Source organism: Patagioenas fasciata, chromosome 2 (genome assembly GCF_037038585.1).
Source record: "Patagioenas fasciata isolate bPatFas1 chromosome 2, bPatFas1.hap1, whole genome shotgun sequence".
NCBI classification, from domain to species: domain Eukaryota; kingdom Metazoa; phylum Chordata; class Aves; order Columbiformes; family Columbidae; genus Patagioenas; species Patagioenas fasciata.
Genome location: NC_092521.1, coordinates 110,473,248 through 110,491,674, shown reverse-complemented (window position 1 = coordinate 110,491,674; position 18,427 = coordinate 110,473,248). Strand labels below are relative to the sequence as shown.

Below are 18,427 nucleotides of genomic sequence, written 5' to 3'. Positions count from 1 at the left end.
GTGTTGTCCTTGACAGTTCGATCCATGGACGGTGGGAGAAGAGATGCAAAGAGCCATCAGGAGGTCAGACGCCTGGGTGGGACTCCTCCCTCAGATGTCCCCCAAATGCCAAGACGTGCGTCCAACATTGGACACTCTCCTGCTGCTGGCTCTGCTGTTGGGCTCCATCAGATTCTGTGGGCATCAGCAGGAGCCTGTCCATTCACTTCAGTAGCACTTTAGTACCAGGGCCCCATGTAAGTACGTGGAATTTTAATTCAAGAAAGGGAAAAAATGTTAATCTCATTATTAACTGTGTAGGGGAAAACCCACTAAGATGAAAGTCTTGTTTTCCAGGGGCATGAGAAGAATTTCCCTATGACTGGCACATGCACTGCTCTTCTACTGGTACGTCAATCCATCCTGCTCTTCGGGAGCATTTGGTCCATGAGGAGTCTATTGTCTGGGAGGGGATAACATCATGGTCCTGTCACCACCTTCGTACTAAACATCAGCAGAGCCAAGGCAAGCATGCATATGAAAAGTAAGTAACTTAATGCATTATATCAGCAAAATCATCCAAAGTACAGCATCCTCGTGATGGTCCTTGCACAGTTACACATGCAACGGGATTTCTAAAGAAGAAGTATTTTTGTGAGGCACATGCCAAAGCACATTAACACAGACACATGACAGATAATAAATACACCAAGAAAAGATGGTGCAACAATGGCAAGTGACAACAATCTTGTGCACCGTTGGGAGAATCAAAACACCACTGTAATATTTAAATATATGATTGTTCAGGTAATTGTATGATCATAAGGGATTGCAATTTGTGTTATGCTGGCTGTTAGCATATGCAATTAAAGTACACAACAGAAACAATATGAATAACTGATCTAAGATCTCATTTCAAAATGTGAGTCTGTTCATTTGTTAAGGAAGAAAAATCCTCAACATCCAGACAATTTGGAGAAACTTGTAATTGGCTGATGGATGAGAAAAAAGGATGAGGTTATGGAAAGAAAAGGCAATTACGTTGAACAAATTTTCAGGGACCATTCAAGCACTTTATGTTCTACTTGTCATCTGTGAAAGCCTTTATTCACCTGACTCGGAAGTTTTAAATAGCCCTCTGAGCATCAGTGAGTAAATTAAATGAAGTATAGATTACAAGGTTTGTAAGCTCTGGCCTCAGAGCTCCCTCTGATATCAAAGAAAGTAGAAACCTTAGAAACTTTTAAATGTCCATTTCTACCCTTGCTTTGCAGGTTTATCTCCTGTTGACTTAAACCAAGGCCATGACTAGACTTAACAGTTAAATTCTCATCAGTTTGTTAAAGCACAGAACTGTTTTCTGCTCTGTTTATCAAATATCTTGGATTCTTGGACTGCAGCTTCAATGCAGTTGCTGTGAGATGAGACTCTGACCCCCATGAAATGAAACTAAAAGACTCATACGGGAAGTGGATAACACCCAATTCATCAGGAAGGATTCTGTGCTGTCAAATGTCACTCAGTCCACCTTGTAAATAAAGTGGTTTTATTTGTATTAAGCAAACATTATATAATCTAGAGTTTCTATCTGATGAGTTATTTCCACATAATATTTCCACAAAAAAAAAAAGTAGTTTTAGGGGTTTTTTAAATGCTCTGAGCAGATGGACAAAGGTAAACATTTGCCAATGCTCTTCTAACTTTATCAGCTATGAAACAAATGTACAGGACAAGTGCTCTATTAAAGAGCAGCCGTACACATTTTGTTTAACTTACCTGGTTAATACTGTGCTGGGTGCCTCTCTTAGAGAGTTCATTATAGTATACAGGACTACACTGGTAATATTCCAGGGTTTTTACCCTGGACTAGAACTTCTTGTGTGCAGTTCAACACTAGTTACATTAGAAGTCTTAATTCATTTTGAAAAATTAATTATGTTCTCTAAACAATGAGCTGAGAATTCATGCTTGGGAGATGGCCACGGTTAATATCACTAGACCACAGCAAAAAGAATACATGAATTTTATATAATTTCATCATCGCATCTGGTTCAGCAAAATTAATCCGAACCTTCCCTGAAGTCTAAAGCTTGCCATTTCCAGAAGACATCTGAAACTTAACAATATTCTTGCATAACAGACGGGATGAGTTATGTCCTAAGTGGGTGTGCAGTTTGATACCGTACCAATATATTGTTTTCCATCAATGGCTACTGCCATCTGCAAAGAAACAAAAGTTCCAGAGAAATAAATGTTATCACCAGACGTCATCCCCTGGGACACAGCCGCAGGAATTATGTTTTCCTCCTGCAGTATGGAAAGTTCTCAAGTGTGCGGCATCTCTGGGAGTATTGTGGACAGCATGTTCTCTCGTTAACTTGAGAAACATATTTAATAAATGACAGGGTTTGCATTTGATTGCTAAAATACGCCTCTCACCTTATTCTCCTTGGGTATACATAGAGGACATTTATAAGAGTCCTAAGGTATGACTTACGAACACAAGAAGATTTGCTATGGCAACTGAATGTGCTTAAGCCAAGACCGCTCTAAGAGTAACATGGTGGCAGTTGTGACTGCAGTGGCTTTACTACTGGTGGTTTTGGAAGCAATAGAGGAGAAAGAGAAGGTTCAAGAACTGCTTCTCACATCCTGCAACTCCAGGAAGGCTCTTTCTACATACCCTTACATCCCTCCTAGCCTCCAAAACATTTCCACTATGAGTTTAGTTAACAGATGATTTACGCATGTTTTTAAGACCATTAAAGCTACCTTAAGATGAAAAAAGTCTACTCCCACATGCCCAAGAGCCCAGCAACTCACTTAGGTTTTGGGCACAGTGATGATAAAGCGACAGGGCACCCTGGGAGTGGTGCTATCTAGCCCCTCTCCTTCAGGATCACGGCGCAGGAGAAGACCCCACTGGGCCCCAGTATAAGCTTCTTCCTGGTGACAGACGTACTCCAGATTCATTTGGAGCACACAAGGGAAGAGGAAAGAGATATTTTTGCCTGGCTTTTACAAAGCCCCTTCAAAACTTTTTAGGCAAATAGCAATCTAATTAGTGTTGAAGTACAACAGCAGTCACCAGCTTTATTTGGGGTGTTTTATCTAAAAACAAAAACAAAGAACAAAGTCTAGTAGAGCTTTGCAGACTTGCACAGCTGGCACAACAGTACCTACGTGCAGTAAGAGCTAGCATGTGTGTGCACTCATACTGGCAATGCCTTTGCAGGCCAAAATGTCCTACTGGTCATCCCAAACACACCTCCAAAACAACAGAAATCAATTGTTCAACATGAATGTAAATTCAGGGTTCAAAGTTTACACAACTATTTTCTACTTCCCATTTGCCATAACATGGATAACATTGTCTCTTCCTTCTTTGTCTACAATAAGCAGCACAAATCCCTGACAAAAAGCAGATCCTGTGATTTGCCTCATGCACAACAATCTTTGCAATGGCTCACCTACAGGCTGGCTGGATTACCCCCGTTATATCTGAACAGCAAAAACAAACGCACAGGTTATCTGAAAGGGATGCTAAGGAAGTCTTGATTCACGCCCTCCAAATTATTATGCTCTGTAATCTCCAGGAAACCTGCTTGAGGACTCACGGTATGTTATTGGCAATAGCTTTCATACTTTCCCATTTCTGCTCCAAACCCAGACAGGGCTAAGAGGGAACAATCCACAAAGTCCTGCCCGCACCCACACTACAGGCCAGCCAGCATCACTGGGATGAACCTAGGCCCAGCCCACACCAATGGAAGCCAGCGGGTGTGCATCTGCAGGCGCAGGCTGCTGGCTGGCAGTACAGCTGGCTGTCAACAGTAGAGGATGGGTCAGCCTGCAACAGCCTTGCACCAGCACCCCTCTCTGCTGAGAGCATACCTGTGCCTACCCCATGACTTCCAACAGCCTGCACGATAGGACACAGCCGTCCCACTTTGGTGCCAGGACATGGAAATCAAGGAGAAAAACTCTTGGCGAAACTTTGCAGTCTCAGCCCTAGCCATCTTCAATAAAAACTGAGGAAGAATAAACATGTAAAGGACAATTCCTGTGCTTTTTTTTTTTTTTAGTATGCACCTCATTCTTTGGCTTGCTAATGCCACAGGATGATTACTACCTTTAATACAACGCTGCAAAACAGATGTTGCAATCCCATGTTTTTTTTTTTTTTTAAGAGAGCCCAGAGATGCAATTTAAACTTCCAAACAACTCACTGCCTCTGTAGAAAGAGAAAGCAGAACCAGAAGCCTTTAAATATTTGCCTTACCAAATAGTCTTTTCACAGGATAAACCAAATACAGAAACAAACCTCAGCATTCAGAAGACGAGTTGAAACTGTAGCTCTGCAAAGACACTGATTTAGCATGAAGGAGTGAACTGGATCTCTTCTTTCACATATGTCACATAAGGGAACATTTCTTTCAAGTGCCAATTGATGTTTTAATCACAAGTGTAGCTCACACTATAATGCACTTACTTGACTTTACTGTAAATGTCACACGCCCATAGGTGTTCTGCTGTACTATAATTTGCTCTATAATGTAGCATTCTCTTAACAAAATAACACCCTTAGATTTTATTTTTAAAGTTAAAAAGACCCGGCGATTCACTTAGAAACTGCACTGAAATTTTCTTAATTTGATGCGACTAGCCATGCATGCATTTGATCCGCTTGCTGCCTGGAAACAGGGGAATTACCTTGGGAAGGGAATAACTATCTGAGAACTGCTTACTGGAAGGTGAGCATCATTCGCCAGTCAAGGCCCACCTTCTCAGCTCATGAAGATATCATAGGGATAATGAGAAAACAATCAAAATCAGATTAGTAATGTCCGATTTTAAGCCCTACTCCTGAAAAAGAAACCTAGAGGCTTTTCTCAGTATTGTACATGATATTGCATACAATAACTCCTCAACCTTCAGAGACAAACCTGCTTGCTGTATTGACTGGAAAAGGTGAAGGGCTGCAGGCTAACCAGCTTCAAACTACTACTGACTTGGTCTTTTCTGTTTCAGATCCATGCATCCTCCCAGTTCAACAAGTGGAGTCTGAAGAGAAGTTGGTAAAATAATTGAATGTTAGCTTTTTCCCCTCAGTGCAGTGTTGCTGCATTTATTACTGTATGGCACAGTCCACATCAGCTCTTTTCCCAATGTACTATTACTTCTGAGCATCAGAAACACTTGACTAACAACTTCTAAACAAATAAAACAACCAAAACGCTGTTGGGGGTTTATCATCCACTGCGTAATCTCAATTTATCACAATATTGCCAGCATGTTTCATAGTAAAGGAAAGGAAGGAAAAGATAAGGGTTTCTGCAATGATTAATAAAGTGCTCTGCTCTTATCTGATTCTCCTGTTCATGAAATATACCCAAGTAAATTAGGCATTTAGTATCTGTAATTTCTGGGCAACCCTAATGGTGAAGACTTCTTCAAACAACATTGTATAAAATTATCAGTGCTGCTGGATTAAAGCATGCATGTAATGCTTCAGGGGTCTCTCATGGGGGTCAGTCCCTAAAGCTCTGCTGATAAGCAGGATGCTTTATTGCCATAGTTGTAATTTTTTTTCCTGTTGTTATTGTTGTCTCTGGGGAAAAAAAAAAAACAAAAAGTTTCCAGATGACAATATGCGTGAGTGTAATGGAAATGACATGCAGGCAACAGCTTCCCTCCCCCCACTTGGCTGTCAAATTGAGCTCCGGCTAGAGCAGCCCAGCAAACTGCATGAGGGGGGTGTGTGTGAGGGGGAGGGTTCAAGTGGGCAGGGGAAGCAGTGAAAGCCTAAAAAGCCTAAATAAACTTTGACCATTAGATAACAGGGCTATTATTGCTCTGTAAGACTTCCTGAATGGCCTAGGAAAAAAACCAAAAAAACAGAGACAGTTCTTGTTCCTGCCTGAAGGAAAGGAAACACAAGGATGAGAGCTCAGTGTGTCGACTGAAAACTCTGGTTGTTTCCTTCCTTCCTTTTTTCTCTTTTTTTTTTTTTTAATTTGTTCTTTTTTTTTTTTTACCACCCCGATACTTAGAACACACACTGTGTGCTTAGCCAAAGCCAGGAGGATCCTCTTTTCACACGAAAAAAAAACCAACAAACTTTAAGTTTCTACTGAGGGACGTAAAAGCCACATATTTTGCACAGGCGCTGGGCATGGGTTGCCAGCTGCTCAGGCTGCAAGGTGACGCATCCCGCCGTGCTGCCGGCAGCACCCCAGCAGCAGCTCCCTGGCAGCATCTCTGCACCTGGGAAGCAGCGACAAGATCAAACAAAGCAAAGATGGGAGCATCCTTGGTAATCAAAGAATCTGAAAAGTAAAAATGAGAGGAAAGAAGATGGCTTTTTGAGGGAATAACGCCCTGCCCAGATTTGGTACTGAAACAACTGACTGTCAAGGGCAAAAATTCTGCCCCTTCCCTATCTTTCTTTATCCTTCCAATACCTCACCTTTCTGCACAAAGACATTTCATTCTTTCAGAACTTAACTTTAAAGAGGGTTTTGCTGACTGAAGTCACCTGATATTGTTGGTGTGCTAAAGCTGTTAGAACTCATTAGGAAAGCGTCGACACCAGTGATATATAATTACAATTCCTCAAGCTCAAACCAGATGCTCCAGACAGTCATGAAAACACTAACCTGTGTTGTTTATATTCACTGTTCTCTTTTAAGGTGAAAGCAACGAGAAGTAGATCACTCAACACCACATTTGGAAGACGGTGTGTCTTAGATCCAGAGTCTCAGCTGACCTTCCTCTCCCAAGCCATTACAAACTTCATTTGTCTCCACCTCCTCCTGGTCCATCGGATGCTCCCCATCTGCTGTGAGCTCCCACTCTGGCTGCCCATCTTGCTCCGTCTACACAAATGTTGCTACAAAATAGAGCAACTAAGATCACCTCACTGTGCTGCCTCTCAGGTGATGCAACTTACCTCTCCAAATCTGCTCAACAGCTTTTGTACCGATGTGAACTTGCTAACTATTGCTCTCTGCTACCGCTGTCAGATCATGCCTGTATTTTCCACTTATTTCCACACTTCGTGTTGTCTTCATGCTCTTGTCTAAGCCACTCACGCGGACGTTTTCAGTTCTTTCCCAGCTCCCCACTGCTCCATACTCTCTTTACCTATACATGCATTTCCAACTCCTTCCCCCTAAATCCCCTTTACAGCCTTTCTTCTGCAGCCTTCAGTATAAAATCTCACCGGGAGCAACCAGCTTTTTGGCAGAGGAAGGACCAGCTGGATCTGCGCAGAACTCCTCACACCCTAGTACCTGCTCCTTGGTTCTGAGCAGCTTCAGGCTCGCACAGACTGGTGTTGACCACTGAATAGCAATGTCAAACTGGGAAGTACTGGTCTGTAACTGGAGCTAAGGAGACAGTCTCTGTGGACAGAGATGCCTGATCTCTGTGCGCTCAGAACTGAACAGAAAATACGCAGCTAACACAGACACACATTACAAACAAACAAACAAGACCAAACAAAAAGACCAAGCCCTTCAATACCACAATTTCGATCTAGTGGCCTTAATATGTTGTTTCTCACTCAAGCAGGGAATATGTTTTACGTTTTAAAACCAGAACCATAGAGGGGGAGAAGCTCCAAACCCAGGAGACCACATGAAGGTACCGGAAAGGTGAGAGAGAGAGAGACAGTGAGAAGAGCGGGCTGCTGAAATGTAAAACTGAGCTTGTGGCAGGTGAGATGAAAATAATGCTTAAAAAGATTTCTGGTGCAGAGTTCTTAATCATTATTTAGTTTTGCATAACTCCTTTCTGATATTCCCTCAAATTGTTCCTCTTAAAATACCTGCCTCTGGATGGGAAAATGAACACCCAGAAGGAAAAAAAAAAAAAGAAAAAACCAGAGTAAATGCAAATTTTGCACTTGTATTTCAGTAAGCCTGCACCATAAAACATTCACCAGCTGTGAGCTCATCCAAAACTTTAAGAGGTAGAAAAGTTATTCTGCAGGACTGGAAAAAGTGATGTTAGTTTACTTTTAAGTGGCTTAAAGAAAAGTCTAAGCTGTTTCCTCCAGTTTCAGCATCCTCCTAGGAATGCCAAAGAGTCAGTTCAGGAGTCCTTGTGATCATAAACAATTTCTTTTCTGGTTAGTGGCTGTTTAATTTTTTTGTTCCCAGAAAGGCTGTCATTAAATAAACAACAGGGTTCACGTACGAAAAGGCAGACATCTTTGAAGCCTGAACAAAAAGAAAGAAATTCCAAAAGCTCCTAAAATGAGCAGCGGAACAAGAGATGAGGACAGTGTCGGATATGACTCAAGGTCTGACATACTCCTCCAAGCCCTAATGACTGACCTTGACCAGGACTCCATGGGGAAAACAAACCTTTCCAGAGAAACCAAAGCCCTTACACGCAAAATAGGTGAAGAAAGAAAGGAAGTTGAGGCTTGCTAGTGAGAAGCCCTGCCCCTGCATCCTATAGATCTGAATCAAGCCTCAAAAAGACCTGTGGTTTGGAAGACCTCATAGGGTACCTATGATGAGGCAGTTGGCTGATATGCTGCAGACATGCAGCAGGGATAAAACAGAGGAGCCAGAAATGCTTGCGTAAAAGCTGCAGGATGCTGAGGAGCATCTAGTGCTTGGGTAGCACACGTTGTAGCAATAAACTGCTACAACAGTTGTGAAATGGCTCCTCTTGTGATACTTCAGTGGTATGGACAGGACTGCACTCTGCAAGTGCATTCATGGGATCCCCTAGAAGGGGGTGAGACCCATCCCTGTGAAGGTGAATAGCACCAAGTCAATACAGCACATTGGCTTTGGTTTTTGGCTTGCAGTGAATTCCCTCCTAAGAGCTAGCTGATAAAGTCTTCTAAGAAACAAGATTGTTCTACCAACTCCTGTGTACGCCTGATGTTGGTGAAACCTCACCTATGGGTGCCAGCTGCACCTTGAAAAGCAAGGACCTGTGCTACTACTGAAGGTTTCAGTGTTACTCAGAGCTCATCAGGGCTGCTCTGAGAAATTGACTGTTCTAAAATAAATGGGTCCAGACCAGTAAACACACTAGAAACCAGTTGTGACCAGTCTTGGCTCAGAAGTTGCAATTATATATCAAAGTTGTCTTAAGGGCTAACCTTGACTTTTGTCTCTGCCGTTTTGAAGTATTGTATCTGACCGCCTTCTCTGAAGAGGGATCTTATGGAAATCCTCCATAAAAATGAAATCATTTACCACGGCCAAGCGCAGCACAAAGGGCTGATGTCTGTTATCACATGGTAAATGATTATCAGAAAAGGCTGCCTTGATGGTAGCTGTCCATTTATTCAAGCCTGGAAGGAATATTCCTATCATGACTGCAACAGGTGTTTTGAATTGAGAGTGTCACCACAAAGAGAAGGCATAAGCAAATTTGAAAAAAGATAACCTTGGAAAGAGACGATCTTTGCAGCAAGACTCCTACCTTCTTGTTGCAAGCATTTCAGTGTAAGAAATATAAAAGAAGAGACCTTCCATGTTCTTTTTTTAATTAGACCTCCCTGAACAAGGGATGCTCACTCCAGGATTGTGGGAGTAAGGTGGGTTTCTTTTGTGCAGCTTTGCATCTATATTACTTAGAATGAAATTTCTTTTAATTGCACCAAGAAGAGTACTCTTGACAGTACACTGTTACATTTAAGTAACTTCAAAAGGGAAAAAAGTATGAAAACAGGTTTGAACTGGTTAATAAAATTTTTCTGGTTCAATGTTCATTTAAATGAAAAGAAAGTATTCCATCGAGTCCTATTAGTCTGGATAACTAAGGAAGTTGGCCAAAAATGAATGAATGGAAAAAAAAAACAACTAAGTTTTACTCTAGTTTCTTGTTTCAAGCTATCTGATCAGCACATTTCCTTTTCCTGTCCTCAGCTCCCTGAAGCAGTGGCAAGCTATCCTCTTTCAGAGGGATCATCGTTGCTTTACATGGATCATTCTACCAAATGAAGCTGACTCACAATGCCAGTTTTTCACCAAGTGATACTATTACCAGAACGATGAAAAAGGAAATATATTCCAAGAAACAGGACAGAAATGTAAAACCTGAAATAAGTTTCTGAATATGAAATCACAAGAGGAAGGGCTGCAGAACATCACCATAGTCCTTTAATACACTCTGTGCTGGGGCTTCCCGTGAGCACAGAACTACATCTGTAAATTGTTGAGAGCATAAATCTGAAACGCTCCTGCTTCTTAGCATCAAACTGAGATGGCCACTAAGAAAGCTTGAACAATTGTGCCTTGCACATCTATTCCTAGGAAACAGCATAAAAACAAAGCAAAACAACCCTGAAAACAACAACAAAAAACCCCACCAAACAAAAAAACAACAAAAACCAAATCAACCAACTAAAAACCAAAACAAAATAACAACAAAACCAAGCCAAACACACAAAACAAAACACAGACCCAGTTATCGAGAAATAATGTACACGAATGTATCTGAAAGCTTCAATGAGAGATATAAGGGCCCAGATTCCCTAGGGACATAGTTCATACCTTGTAAAGCTGAATAAAACTAGTACTGTTACGCTGGGAGGAGGGGAAGATGTGGGACTCTGGGACAGAAATATCATTTCATCTTGCCAAAAAGGCTCAGCTACAAAAAGTTAACAAATTGCAAGAGAATCATAGCAGTGGTGGTGCATGACTGCAACAGAGCATGCAAACTGAAAGCCACGTGAAAGAGTGATGAGATCTTGAAGCAAGAAAAAAAAACCCACCAAACTACAGAGCACTAAAATAAATAGAGTATGTATGGGCAAGTCTGCCTTGTTCCCTCCATTTTTTGTAGTAGGAAAGATGCCATTATGAAGCAGCTGGAGTGCATTAAAGACCTTTTTAAGTGTGTTCTAACAATTAGTGGTATTATGAAGAAAAAATAACACGTTGGCATTTCTTTAAAAAAAGTATTATTTAACTACAGCTCCAATGTTTAAAATATTAATAGCTGCCTATGTTGCTCGTTCCTACATGCTTACATGCTTTCCAAATTGCATTTGGTAAAGCTCGGTCCACCTGTTTTCCCACACTCCGTCAACACATGCAACAAAGTGAGCAGAGGCTACCTATGGCAGGGTTGTATTTTGTTCAGAACTTTCTGCTTGCATACCAGAAATTCAATGCTAATTCAACATGCTTTTGAGGCATTCAAGCTACAAGGGAGGAGGCTCAAAACAGGGAGGGGAGAAAGGGGGTTTTCACTTGTCACAATACACACGCTTACAGACCAACAAGTGGCTGGGAAGGACTCGTGCATCACTGAAGCCTGGTTGCATACCAGTGCTTCTCGACTCCAGCACAAACTTGTTGCAACATGACAATATTATGCAGCAGAAACTGGACAAGCAGATGCTAATTTGCTGCACTAACTTCAAAAACCATAAATTTTCTTCTTAAACCCATCCAACAGGACAAAAAGAAGTCTGTCTGAGATTCTTCACAAGTCCCAGGCTGATGACTAATCTGTATGAAAATTGGTTTGGTGGTTCCTGTAAATAGCTCTCCTCTGATGCTCTGTAGGTAAGTGGCCTTGGGAGGATTTAAAATCACACCCCAAGACCAGCCTGCACAGAATATAGAAAGAGACAATCTTCAGACATGTAGCCCCAGAAGGGATGGTAAGAGGTCTTCATATAGAGAGCCACAGAGCACCAAGGTGCAAAAGCAGAGGGAGCAGAGGCAGAAAATGAGGATGCACTGAGGCTGTGGCTTCCCAGGTGAATTTTTCACTGGTTCGTTCACTGCTGTCCTGCTGTTCCCCTGTCCTGGCCTGTCCCCACAGCACTGCCTGTCTGCCACCCCCTCCATTGCACCAGCACAACTGTTTCAGCAGTCATGTTCTGTGAACCGGATTAACAGGTTCACACACACACACACACAAAAAAAACAAAAAACAAAAAACAAAAAACAAAACCCAAAGCATTTTAATTGCCAGGCTATTTTTAAATTCTCCAGTGTTACACAATGTGACAGGTATGACTGAGGGGGTGGCACTTTCCAGCAGCACAAGGTAAGGGCAGGAGGAGAATGAGGATACTCTTAGCAGGTAACATCAGGAAAGGTTTTGTCAAACGAAATGTATGGCCTCACTTTCTCCTCCATTAGAGTTCATGCTGGTTGTTTTGCAGGTCGTTACTTTTAGGATCACCTAATTTTTGGAGTCATATTAACCTTTATGCTACCGCTGTCATTTTAAATTACTACTAATTTCTTCAAACTTCTACACTTTGGCTCATGAAAACATGTAAATAGATCTGTCAGCTCTCAGAAGGAAGCCAAACAGACATATACCTTTGAGTCTGTTTGTTTGATTTGTTTTTAATGTCTTATTTGGTAGGGATTTATACTAGGAGGCACTACATCAAATGCTAGTCAGGCATAGAATATCCATCATTTATATTAACACTATGTGTGAAAGTACCTGGCAAAACACAGTGCATTTGGCAAAAGACAGAGTAAAGATACAGGCAAATGGACTGGCAATACCATCCCTGAAAGCAGTTTTGGGTGAAGAAATGAAGAAGCTATCACCTAAATCCTTTGCATATGAATCTTGGGAGGCTTTTTGGAAGCAGAAGCCATTTTCAATATCCATGAAGGAAAAAATTCTGAGTTGTCTGTCCTTTTGCTAATGTAATGTATCATCTTTCCTATCCATCATAGTAGACCGGCTGCTGAGCATTTACTGTTACAGATCAGAACAGGTATTTATTAACAAAATTCCCCTTCTATTACAGATGGGTTTCTGGTGATGCTAATGGGACGCTACATATATTCATTATTAAACACACAGGCAGTGGTCCCCTGCATGTGTTCTGGGTGCCATCTGAATGTCCACCGGCAACCCTAAAATGGAGCTCAGAACAAAAAGTTCTTCCATTCAATATAAAGGTCAAAATCTGTCCTAATGTGAAGCCTAGATTTCAGATAAAATATTTTCCCATTTACAGCTCTTGTGCTGTAATACACTGAATTCTACTGCAGTGATGGTTTGTGCTTCAGGACTAAAGGTTATTGTTTTAAAATATGGGTCCCTACTTGATTCATGTATTCCGAATCATATATTCAATGCCGCTATAAAGTCTTCCAGCAGCTTATGCCAATGTAAAACCTGGAATAACAAAAAGGGCTCCCCAGTTAGCTTTTACTCTTCCTGGGAAAGTCCTCATGGAAGCATTTAAAAATATTCTTTGGCTAAAGATTTTAGTATATGTTCCCAAGAATGATATCCCAGTCCTATTCCACTGTAAAATTCAGTGAGGCTGAAATTTAAGCCCAGAATATGAAAAGCTGCCTGCCTGCTACATTTAAACTAAAACTGGTTTCCAGAACCTATGTCATATTGACCGAAGTACGGAGGCACTATGCTTGACCGATGAGCTTTATTTTCGTCTGGAGCTCTTCCTGTGGCATCAGGAGCTACTCAGAGCTTCATAAACTTTGATCCACCCCAAAAAAATATCCCTGCACCTTGTGGGATTTCCCCACCATGCAGTGTGGTTGAACTTAAGGGCCAGCAAATCGCTGTGTTTATGTTGAGTGGCATGGAAACTCCAAGTCAATTAAAGGAGTTTATTTGGTGTCACTGTGATTTCCCCTGCCACCCCTCCTTGTCAGCTTTTGTACATACAAAAGGGGAAGAGGGAGCTCTGCAAACATGGGAAAGAGTTCCGAGATCTTCCTTCAGCTGTTGTGCTGTTGCTTGCAGTCAACTTGTAGGGACAGAGTTCTAAGTGAAAACACATTATACTTTGACTCACAGTCACAGAGGTTTTCTGCAAACAGCCTGGAAGCAAATAATGCCAGGAAGACCACAAATGTAAATGGCAACAGAAGACTTTGAGGGAACAGAATTATTTTGTGGTTCAAAATGAGCCAGAAAGATGGGTTATTGATTCAACTACCAGAGCTGGAGTAATTAAAATAACATTTCAGTTCTGTGTGCTTGGTTCACTTTTGCTTATGAATAGGGCAGAATTTAATAGCAACCTGGACTTTCCAGCCTGCTTTCAATATCTATGTAGCAGGCACTGGATGCTGGTAGAATCTCACAGCATCTCCAGCTCCAAATAACCCTAAACCTTGGCTCTGTTAAGATAATAGCACAGAACAGCTCAACTTTCATTCAATGCTTTTATAACATCAGCCAGGTTGCAATTTGCTGGGAACAGGACATGGCTATCAAAGCAGCAGAGGGGGATTTTGTTCACCACTATTTTTCTTCTTAAATCCAGTGCTCACTTGAAAATGTATCAGTTTATCTAGCGGAGATTTTCATTCACAAGCAATTTGTCATGCGACTCCAAACTTCTGCGACTCTATTGATTCCAGAAGTGCAATTGCAAGTTGTCAGCAGCATGGACTCCCGTGATCTGTTAAACACATTCCTCGAAGGTGGTTAGTATCCTCCCTTCTCCTTTCCTGTGGGAAAGACAGCCGCAACGGGCTCTCACTCACCATCCTCTGGAAGGCTTTGCTGGGATGGTTTATTATGTTAAAGCCTCGCTGGTCTCTTTGCCCTTCCTCCCTGTGAGCCTGCCGCACAGCAGAGCCAGCAAGGCTGGATGACGCCAGGCTGCAACCCACTGCCTGACAAGCACCCCATAATGATCAGGCCAGCCACAGGGGCTGGAAGCCCAGTGCCCACCACATCTGACACCCCCGGGACACGGACAGCAAAGACCCAAGGGCAGCCAGGGCATCAAAGGCAGAGGGTAACTAACCCCAGCTCAATTTGGACAAAAGTATAAATCTTTCCATCAGTGTAGCTAAACCCAAGGTAAGAAGATGAATTTTTTGTCGTTGTTTAGGTTTGGTTTTGTTTTGTTTTGTTTTGTTTTCTGTTTTAATGTGTCTAACAGGACTAGGAGCAAGTTGGCGTCAAAATGCTTGATCCCCCACATATGGCCAAAGAGGCAGAAGCCTGGCAGCTGAGTTGCTGCTGCTTGCTGCTGCTGCCTCGCTTAGCTTTCCCCGTAGAAACACCTCCAGGCTAATTCTCATTAAGAAAAGCCTGTTGAGATATGTTACAACATGCAACAGGCTCATCCTTAGGACCCCCTGTTTTTCCAGGAGGCTTTCCATTGCAAATTAAAACCTTTTTCGGACCCAACACTAAGGTTAAACGAGGTATAAGAAATCCCTTGGGCTTCTCGGACAGCCCTTCAGCTGGCAGAGCCTGGCAGAGGGCCGCTGAGAAGCCATGGTACAGTGCTGATTTGCACCAGCTGAGGCTCTGCCAATAAACCTTTTAAGGATTTGGACAGAGTCCCTGTGAACTAACAGGCCGTGAGATTTTAATCCAAGTGAAGGGGAAGGGTGATTCTGTCCGACCTTTGCTTCTTCTGAGGGAGGAGGAAGGAAAGCGGGAGTGGCCCAGCTGAAATGGTCTGAAACAAAAGTAGGTGTTGGCATAGAAGAGGTACTGCCCAAAAAACAGAGAAGTGCTGCAGCCTAAACCAGCATTCCTTCATACCAAAGACATGAATAATATCAAATAATACACGAAAGGAAAATGCACATCATTCTCATCAATTCCTTTCTGCTTGCACTTCTCAACTATGACCAAGATAAAAAATGAGGTTATTCTGGGGTGTTGCAGAGACTTTTATTTATCTGTTTTAGACAAAAATGTGACAAAGATGCCAAAAATAACGCTCAAAGGATTTGCATCAGAACAATCCCACTGAGGGTGCAATGTGGACAAGTGGCACAAGGGCTAAATCAATGACGGTCAAAGCCTAAGAGGGATTACTTGGCTTTGTTGTAAGAGACTTCTGTCTAAGCACCATGGTCTTTCAACACTCCTGAAATTGTTGCTAGCAACGAAGCAAAGTAAAAACAGAAGAAAATTTGAATCTAACACACTGTCAGCAAGAGAAGGCATTAGCTGGCAATCTGCATGGCAAAGCAGACCTGCAGAATTTATGGCACGTTCTGCCAGAAATGCAATATATATAGTCAGCCCTTCTGAAAACTCTGCAGTTTGCCTTTAATTAATTTTACTGTCACATCACATAGCTATACTCAATGCTCTTTACAGGAAGTTCTATGGATAGCACAGTAACCATGAAATTATTGAGGGCAAATGGCATATTTTAAGAGTGGCCACTTGAACTGCAGCTCCTTTTACAAAGCCAACTCAATTAGAGATGAGTTTTCTCCATAGGCGTAATACACAACATCAAAAGCTGCTGGCTCTGTTTCTAAAAAGGTGTCTCAGTGCATAAAGGCAGCTCTATCACCTCAGAAAGCAGAAGATATGGGATAAACGCTAAGCGCTGTCAAAGGGTACTCACAACAGAGACAGCAGGACATTCCACATGCTTTCGCAGAAACACCAGTGCACAGACAAGAGTGATGTATTGCAAATATATACAACTGCTATTATATAAATTCCATTGTATTAGTCATCATGTTCTTCTACATACTAAAATCCCTTTCTCTAATGAACTGTAACTATAAGCTACTCCAGTTCTCTAAGTAGGTCACAGGGTACTGGGACATTCAAATCCTTTCATTCAGCAGCAGTACATGCAGCAGCTATACGAGAGAAAGTGAAAAAAAAATTCACCTAGCTGTCCTTGTTTTGTTATTGTGCTTAGCTTGATGTCTTTGCATGTGGAGAGAAACAGGCAGTGCAGGTTATATGCCTATGTTTGTATATGAGGAGTATATGAGAACAAGAAGCAGGGAGCAAGGAGCTGTGCTGAGCTTCCAGGGGGCTGAAAACACTTGGCTACCACTAGCAAACCTTCCCCCAATTCCAGCCTGTACCCTGCTATCTCGTTGGATTCTGCAGTTGATCCAAGGCTTTCAGTTGTTGCCTATTTGGGGGCAGCTGATGGGATTTAACATCCCACGTGTCACCCACGACATGGCAGGATTTCCCACTTTGGTTGTAGTTCTACAGTAATTTTCTCTAGCAGGTTAGAAAAATGCACTGGGCTATCCTCTAGCTTCTCTCCAAACTCCCAGAACTAAAACATTCTTTTATTCTTATTTTAAATACAAATTTATCACTCTGACCAAATGACCAGAGACCTGATTTCTAGTCCAGCCCTATGAACAGTTGTAGAGGCACAGGGTGGAGGTGCGAAACTACAGCAGAAAGCTATGAATGAGGGAGCAGAGCAAGTATTCCCTAAGCCAGCTCTGTGGATGAGGGAAATGGTCTTGGAAGCAGTTTCCTAAATACATGTATACAATAAATTATATTGGCATTTCATTCACTGTCTGTATCTTCTACTCTATGTCAACTTCCCATACACTGTACTTACAAATGTTTTAAATAAAGTAATTGAGGTTATTTAACTAAGGTTCTGTTCCACATAAAATGCTCTCCCCTGGGTGCTTCTAATTTATTTTGGTTAAAGCCTAATACAGTAATACACGCTGATATGTCTTTCTACATTTGTCACTGGAGAGTCTTTTCTCTTGCTGCCAGCTTAGGCTACAGAAGCCCCCCAATTTAAAAAAAAATCACAGTTGAGATTCATTTCAAGAACTCTTCCTCCCCTTTAACTTTTGCAATTCATTAGACCTCCATAATTAAACCAAACGGGAAATCTTCCAGTTCCCCAGTGGGTTTTTGTTAGTCAGAAAAAAAAAAACCAACACAAAGTTTTTCTGCATGTGTCTTTCAGCTTGTACTCAGAAAACCCAGGCTTTTGGTGTGAGCAGCTGCAGCAGTGTTACCCAGGGTTGGCTTGAGTAGGAAGCAAAGGTTTCCTCCAGTCAGTTAGGGGGAACATGGCCATCGTTGGCAAGTGGGAAAAGAGAAAACAACTTCCATTCAACTCAAAGTGCTTTCAAACTGAAAAGCAGCAAGAAAGTTTTAAGGAAGAGGCTTAGCTAATGGAGATGATGAAGAGAGAAAAAAAAAAAAAAAGAAAAAAATCTAGACAAACTCCTAAATATTCAGCAAAAAAAAGTCAACAGGATCCAGATAAACCACTGATAAACTTTTGATTTTATATCTATGCACACCTTAGCCTCACAAACCTGCGCTCAATACCTTTCTTCCAATCTCAAGTCTCAGCTGAAGCAGTTTTAACTCTCACAGTCCCTCCATCCTCCATCAAGTGACCCATATCCCTAAGAGCTTAGCAGTTTGGACGTCCCAGGTACATGTTTACACATGACAGCAGGAGGCAGCATGCCTGTCCTTGTCCTTTTAATTGTACTGCATTTATTTTGGAGCAGGTCAGGGCAAACATCCCCCTGCCCCTCAAACCAAAGGGGAAAAGGGGCAAAACCTGTCTTGAGAGCCTCTCTGTAGCACTAGTCCCCAGCAGCCACTTCACACAGCATCAAGTAGATCTTGTGACAGCATGGGAAGGTGTCTGGGAGAGAAAGGAGATCTGTTCTGCAGGCTTTGCTGCATGCAAGACTCCACCTCTCTGAGGACTTCAAAGTCA

General features: G+C 42.0%; 1 protein-coding gene and 1 long non-coding RNA gene across 5 annotated transcripts in view; one reads left to right on the top strand and one right to left on the bottom strand.

Moving 5' to 3' along the window:
• Nucleotides 1-18,427, bottom strand: part of EGFR (epidermal growth factor receptor) — a 162,568-nt gene that overhangs the window by 88,502 nt on the left and 55,639 nt on the right. The gene's annotated exons all lie outside the window — the stretch shown is intronic.
• On the top strand, nucleotides 111-5,302 carry LOC139827416 (uncharacterized). The gene is made up of 3 exons (XR_011737952.1): nucleotides 111-236; nucleotides 337-523; nucleotides 5,011-5,302. It is a non-coding gene; the product is annotated as an uncharacterized lncRNA (long non-coding RNA).